Genomic DNA, 7,359 nt, shown 5'->3' with positions numbered 1-7,359 from the left:
AAGGGGGAATGAAGCATGAGAGACTATGGACTATGAGAAACAAACTGAGGGCTACAGAGGGGAGGGGGGTGGGGGAATGGGATAGACTGGTGATGGGTAGTAAGGAGGGCACGTATTGCATGGTGCATTGGTTGTTATACGCGAGTAATGAATCATCGAGCTTTACATCGGAAACCGGGGATGTACTGAATGGTGACTAACATAATATAATAAAAAATCATTAAAAAAAACCCCTCATGGTGTAGGAATAGATGGTACATTTTTTCAAGATCATAAAACCCTTCTATGAAAAACGTACAGCAAATATTATTCTCATTGGGTAAAGCTGGAAGCCTTTCCCTTAAGATCAGGAACACGACAAGGATGCCGACTCTCACCACTATTATTCAACATCGTACTAGAAGTCCTTGCAACAGCAATCAGATGACAAAAAGGGATAAAATGTATGCAAATCGGCAAAGAAGAAGTCAAACTGTCTCTCTTCGCAGATGACATGATACTCTATATGGAAAACCCAAAAGAATCCACTCCCAAACTATTAGAAGTTATAGAGCAATTCAGTAATGTGGCGGGATACAAAATTAATGCTCAGAAATCATTTGAATTTCTATACACGAATAATGAGACTGAAGAAAGAGAAATTAGGGCATCCATCCCATTTACAATAACACCAAAAACCATACGTTACCTTGGAATTAACTTAACCAGAGACGTAAAGGATATTATTCTAGAAACTATAAATCACTCTTGAAAGACATAAAGGAAGACACAAAGAGAATGGAAAAATATTCCGTGCTCATGGATCGGAAGAATTAACATAGTTAAAATGTCCATGCTACCCAGAGCAATCTACACTTTCAATGCTATCCCGATCAAAATACCGATGACATTTTTCAAGGAACTGTAACGAATAGCCCTTAAATTTGCATGGAATCAGAAAACGCTCCAAGTCGCCAAAGAACTGTTGAAAAGGAAAAACAAAGCTGGGGGCATCACAATGTCGGATTTCGAGCTGTAGTACAAAGCTCTGATCACCAAGACAGCATGTTACTGGCACAAAAACAGACACGTAGACCAGTGGAATAGAATAGAGAACCCAGAAATGGACCCTCGGCTCTTTGGGTAACTAATCTTTGACAAAGCAGGAAAAAACATCTAGTGGAAAAAAGACAGCCTCTTCAATAAATGGCGCTGGGAAAATTGGACAGCTACATGCAAAAGAATGAAACTTGACCACTCTCTCACACCATACACAAAGATAAAATCAAAATGGACGAAAGATCTCAATGTGAGACAGGAATCCATCAACATCCTAGAGGAGAACATAGGCAACAACCTCTACGACATCGGCCAAAGCAACCTTTTTCATGACATATCTCCAAAGGTAAGAGAAACAAAAGAGAAAATGAACATGTGGGACTACATCAAGATAAAAAGCTTCTGCACAGCTAAGGAAAGAATCAAAAAAACTAAGAGGCAGCCCACGGAATGGGAGAATATATTTGCAAATGATGCTACAGATAAAAGACTGGTATCCAAGATCTACAAAGAACTTCTCAAACTCAATACACGAGAAACAAATAAACAAATCGTAAAATGGGCAGAAGATATGAGCAGACACTTTTCCAATGATGACATACAAATGGCCAACAGACACATGAAAAAATGTTCAAAATCATTAGCCATCAGGGAAATTCAAATCAAAACCACAATAAGATACCACCTTACGCCAGTTAGAATGGCAAAAATTAATAAGGCAGGAACAGCAATTGCTTTAGAGGATGTGGAGAAAGGGGATCCCTCCTACATTGTTGGTGGGAATGCTGGTTGGTGCATCCACTCTGGAAAAGAGTGTGGAGGTCCCTTAAAAAGTTAAAAATTGAGCTACCCTATGACCCAGCCATTGCAATACTGGGTATTTACCCCAAAGATTCAGCGGTAGTGAGGAAAAGGGCCATTTGCACCCCAATGTTCATAGCAGGATTGTCCACAATAGCTAAATTGTGGCAGGAACCAGGATGCCCGTCAACAGATGACTGGATTAAGAAGCTATGGTCCATATATACAATGGAATATTACTCAGGTATCAGAAAGAACGAGTTCTCAACGTTTGCTGTAACATGGACGGCACTGGAGGAGATAATGCTAAGTGAAATAAGTCAAGCAGAGAAAGACATTTATCATACGATTTCTCTCATCTATGGAACATAAAGAATAAAGGAATAGCAGGGAGTTCGGTAGGAGAAGGAAGGGAAAAATGGGGGGATTAAATAGAGGGGGAATGAACCACGAGAGACTATGGATTCTGGGAAACAGACTGAGGGCTTCAGAGGGGAGGGGGGTAGGGGAATGGGTTAGACTGGTGATGGGTAGTAAGGACGGCACGTATTGCATGGTGCACTGGCAGTTATACGCAACTAATAAATCATCAAACTTTGCATCAGAAACCAAGGATGTACTGTATGGTGACTAACATAATATAATAAAAAAACATTAAAAGAAAGTGACAAGCCAAAAAAAAAAAAAAAAAAAGCGAATGGGGTCAGCTTAAGCCAAAGGGAGACCTAGGCAGTACCCCTGGGTCTAGCCCCAAAGCTACAAATGCAAATGCCTTCAGAGGACAACTGGGAATTTTATTAGAGTGAATCAGGCCAGCTGGGGGCATGGCTAGTTTGAGAGAGCATTCAGAGTCTAAAATGGGCTGAGTCCTTCCTCAGACCCAGCTGCTTACATCCTTGTTGGAATGTGGGCCCTAATCCTCAACTTTGTTTTGTTTTCAGGTGGGCCAGAGATGGATTTTGTAATGTGAAATCTCCCTAACTTCCAAGTAACTAATTTAAAAATAGAAAACAACAGAAACACAGGATCCAAACAAAACATGACAGCTGGCTGAACCTGGCCCATGGGTGGCCCCCTGCAGGTGTTTTGCTAGACTAAGTGTGATGTATGAAAGAACGAAAACTAATCCCTGCGGTGGGCTTGCCTTGTTTGCCCTTCAGGCAAACCATGTCGACCAAGTTGGGTGGAGAGAATCAACTGGAATTCCACCCTTTTTACCACTTCTGGAAGCTCCCTGCCAGCAGCTACGCCCCCACCCCACTATGCATGTGAGTTAGGGAAGCCTGGGCAGTGGGGTCACCTTAACTCTTTCTTTGAGAGCAAGGGTATATTTTAGTGAAGTGTGGGGTGGAAACCAGGCAGAGGGTCTTGAAGGGCCTTCACTTGCGGACTGGGGAAAGGCAAGGAGAGGAGCGGAGGACACAGACCCATGTGCTGGGGCACCTATCTCTGGGGGACTTTTGTGGGGTTACTGCACCTTCTCCCCACCAACCACCGCCGCTCTAAGTGAGATCATACAGTTGAAGGAGTTAGTTATACAAAGTCACAACTCCTAACCCATTCGCCCCATGCCATCCATCTCACCGGAAACAGAGCTACACAAACTTCCATCACAGCTTCTCTGTGTGCTTGGGAGTGGGCAAGATTGGCCAGGATACCAGTACCTGTGAAGGGTCAGTAATTACCTGCTTTGTCGAGGTATAGCCTGAATGGGGCTTCGGAGGCAGCGAACCTCCACTCAGTGAAGCACTGGGTGAAGCCACCTGTGGTTTCAGGCAGCTGCTGAGAAGCACGGACTGTCGAGTATACTCCCATGTCCTGGAGAGAAACATTAGGCTCAGTCCTCGATGTCCCTTCCCTATAGGGAGGCAAGGCATAGTCAGTAGGCAAAGAACAGTGAGGACTCCTGTACCTGTGTTCCAAAGGTTCCTTTTTTTCTTTTTCGATAAAATACTTTCCAAACCCAAGGTGGCACATCTCTTAAGTCCTGAGCACCCTGCTGACCCATTCCCCACAAGAACTGTTTATCCAGTGTAGGGGAATGAACCAGAAGCTTCAGGCCCAAGATTTGCTGCACCTGGGTCCTCTGGGAAAAGTGAGGAGGCTGCTCACAGCTCCTGCTCATGGGGTGTCAGGTCAGTGTGTTTAGGCTGAGGCTTGGGGTTCTACTCGGCAGGTGGCATGAGCTCCCTGAAGTAAGAGTAAGCCTTTAGGTATAAAGTTGGCTCTGTTTAACTCTCAAGTCATCCCTGTCAAAATGCCATTCTAGCGAATTTCCGATTCATTTGGTTCTTAGACAGCTGTCACGTCCTTTCTGCACAGAGCCAGGAGAACAATGTGGATACTGCCAGAAGTATCCCTTTTTCCTGGCCTCCCCATCCCTCATGGGCCCACTGGCCACACCTCCTTTTCTGTGTTCTCACTTCCTCTGTCAGTCTTTCTCCTTGGAATTCTTTCCTCCTCAGTGTTCCTCCTTCTGGCTCCTTACTCATGCATAGACCACTCCTTTGAGTATCCTTTAGCCCCCCTCCAGATTCCTGACAACTTCTTCTTTCTCCCCACCCTTCTGGATCCCTTCAATGCTTCTTTGTGCCCCTTTCTTCTCAGGGTATTCTGTTTTCCTCCAAGCCCCAAGATCTCACTCTCCCTCTGTTATTCTCCACCCACTCCCAGTGGGTTTCCTCTCTCCTTAGGTCATCCCTCCTCCAGGGAGCCTCTCCATTTGGCTCTGCCCCACCTCTTCCTAAGCTGTCATCTCTCCTTCCCCCTCCCCCCACGCCCATCTCTGGTTCCTTCTCCCCCCCCTCTCTAGAGTAGACCAGCTAATTCCTATTCCATTTTTAGATGACTAATCATATGATACTAGCCTAAGTTTATCCATAGCCTGAATTTACAGCTATTCCTTCCTTTCATGGCCCATCCACCAAACACATAATCTTTTCAATGAGACAAATTCTTTACACAGTATGTGTGTCCATATACACTTGTATTTTTCAAAACAAATAGCAGTTAATGCTGGTTAAGATGTTGTGTTAAAGGGATCCTTAAGTTTAAATGCACTGAAAAGTAACATTTTTGTGTGTATCCAAAACAGACATTTGCCTGCACAAATGTTGCAAAGTTTACCCTAACAGTTAGGACTTTTTCTACCAAATCATAGACATAGATATGGAAATCATCATCAAACTTGATGAAATACACAGAAGGTTTGGCTTTGACTTGGTGAATGACCTTGCCTGTCCTTTTGGAGCCATCTTCTTTTGTATATTCCACATGTTTACCTATCAGGCCATCTAACTCCTTCTGGCTCCCTCTCTGCTGTGGAGGAGACTCACTGGACTCTCTGGCATGATACGGAGGTCTCCTTCTTTATAATCATCTAGAAGCTGGTACATGTATAAAACAGGATCCTTCTCATAGGTAATATAAAACCAGGCTTTCATGATAGGTGCTTGGGCCAAGACCATTCCCCTCCATTCATCCTTAGAACCATGCTCACCCTCAAACATATGTTCCACAGCTTTACCAATTATGGTGTTTGCAAGGTGCACATCTCTGACTTGAGAAAATGGCACCTTATCAGGGAAGGATCTTAAGCTTTAAAATCCTTTCATCTCTGTAAAGTTCAGTCCATAGACACAGTCAATTCCATCATATTTGACCAGGTAAAGAGGGATTTATAGGCACCTGATCCAGAGCGGTTCCTTTCACTGGGTGATGGGCTCCTCACCTTCCTTCCACATCCATGTGAAATTCTGCAGCCGCGATGTTCCTTCGTGGGCTGTGATGGCGTCCCTCTCTGTTTCTTTTGACAGTTCTTTTCTTCCTCATATTTCCAGATCCGATGTGATGATCAACAGTTTCCCTGGTTTGCTTTCCTGCAGCTGCCTTTTTGTGAAGGGTCTTTACCTGCAGGAGGCGGAAAGCTAGGGAGAAATATTTACCGTATTATAGTGTGAGTTTTCCCCTCTGCATTGTAAATTCCCTGGGCACCAGGTACAATCTACCCAAGTTATTCAGATGTGTTCAGCAGGAATACTGGATATGAAGACTACTATTTCATGTTTGCCTTCGGTGCCCTCCCCAGGCTTCTTTGGCTGTGCTGCAGGATTAGAGAGGAGGTGGTTGTGGTTGTAGTGCATTGAGTCCCCAGATAGAGAGGCAGGCTCTTTTGCATAATGCCTGATCCTCTGTTTGCATCTAGAGCCCTCACACCAAGCACAAATATTCACCATTTCTTAGCCCCCACCCTATTACTCCATTTCTACTAATGTTGTTACTCCCATTCCCCTCTTCATTGCCATCTATTCTTCATCGTTTTACCTCCCATCCCCATGCTTGGTGTTCATCTCTCCATGTCTCTTCCTGGTCATCCCCATATTCCTGCTGAGTGCCACAGCATGTATTCTCATGCCTGGCCCTTTGTACATCCTCCAAGTGCTCTTTATCTCCCCCAACGCACCACCACAGCCCCCAAATTACCCTTCTTAGTCTCCTCATCACCCTCGGTACCGACCCCAATTTTCCGCCGGGCACCCACCAACCGCCATCCTCCAGTTTTCTAGTCCAGTGCCCACCTCCCCACGTCCGGGGATCTCGGGCCTCAGGTGCCCAAATGGGACACCTTGCCGCGCTGCCTCCGCTGTGAGCCTGTGGCGAAAGAGGATCAGCAGGCGATGAGTTGGGTGTTTGCAGGAGCTGAGAGGGGAGGATCCGTAAGCAGGAAGCGTGTGTTGGAGGGCAGTGAGGAAGGTGAAGCGGATTGATGCGGTGTCCCTAGCACTAGGCTCAGGGGCCCTCTGCCTCACTGTTGGCGGCAGCCGCTCTGCCACATCTGGCTCCCACCAGCCTCTGCCGCCGCCGCAGTCTCCTCCCTCTTCCCGTAGCGCAGCTTCCTGCCAGGAGTGAGGCCTCCCCTTCCTGCCAAACCCCGCCCTTCCCCACCCTATCCCCAAGACTCACACCCACCACTGCGTTGGACCTGGGAGGTTCTCCTTGACTCCCAGGTCCGCCCCTTTCCAAAGTGGAGAGCCTCTGGGCCCACAGCCCCCACCCCCGGCCCCTCCTCTTCAGTTCAGGGACCCCAGTTTTCTCACCACAGCCCCCACCTCAGTGCCCTTGCCCCATCTGCTTTCCATCTTCCATGAATCTGCCCTTCCTTTTCCCGTGCCCTTCTGGAGTTCTTTATATACAGAAATCTGCCTTTCCTGTGATTAAAAAGGATTTGAGGTAGGACGAGAGAACCGCGCCTCAATCTGCCGTCTTGACCCAATATCTATATCATTTTTAGTGTGTGATCATTACCAGACTTTACAGCTTGAAGATGTTTTCCCTTTTTCCTCTCTTTTTAAATTCTTCCACTGAATACAGAAGTGCACAGTGTGGACGTTGTGTAAAATTCAGAGATTCATTTGGATAAAACAATCCACCTTAAATCCACTTCTCATTCCCCAAGTTTTGCAGCAAAATATTAACACTCTTCATTTCCTTCATTTTTTTCCTAATTTCTTAGAAATCTGA

General features: G+C 45.8%; 1 pseudogene; it reads right to left on the bottom strand.

Moving 5' to 3' along the window:
- Positions 1-3,984: 3,984 nt before the first annotated feature.
- On the bottom strand, positions 3,985-6,175 carry LOC121101394 (annotated as a pseudogene).
- Between the last annotated feature and the right edge of the window lie 1,184 nt (positions 6,176-7,359).

The sequence above is a fragment of the Ursus maritimus genome, unplaced genomic scaffold, assembly GCF_017311325.1.
Source record: "Ursus maritimus isolate PB19 unplaced genomic scaffold, ASM1731132v1 scaffold_77, whole genome shotgun sequence".
Taxonomy (NCBI): Eukaryota; Metazoa; Chordata; class Mammalia; order Carnivora; family Ursidae; genus Ursus; species Ursus maritimus.
This window is presented reverse-complemented; position numbering and strand designations above follow the sequence as displayed.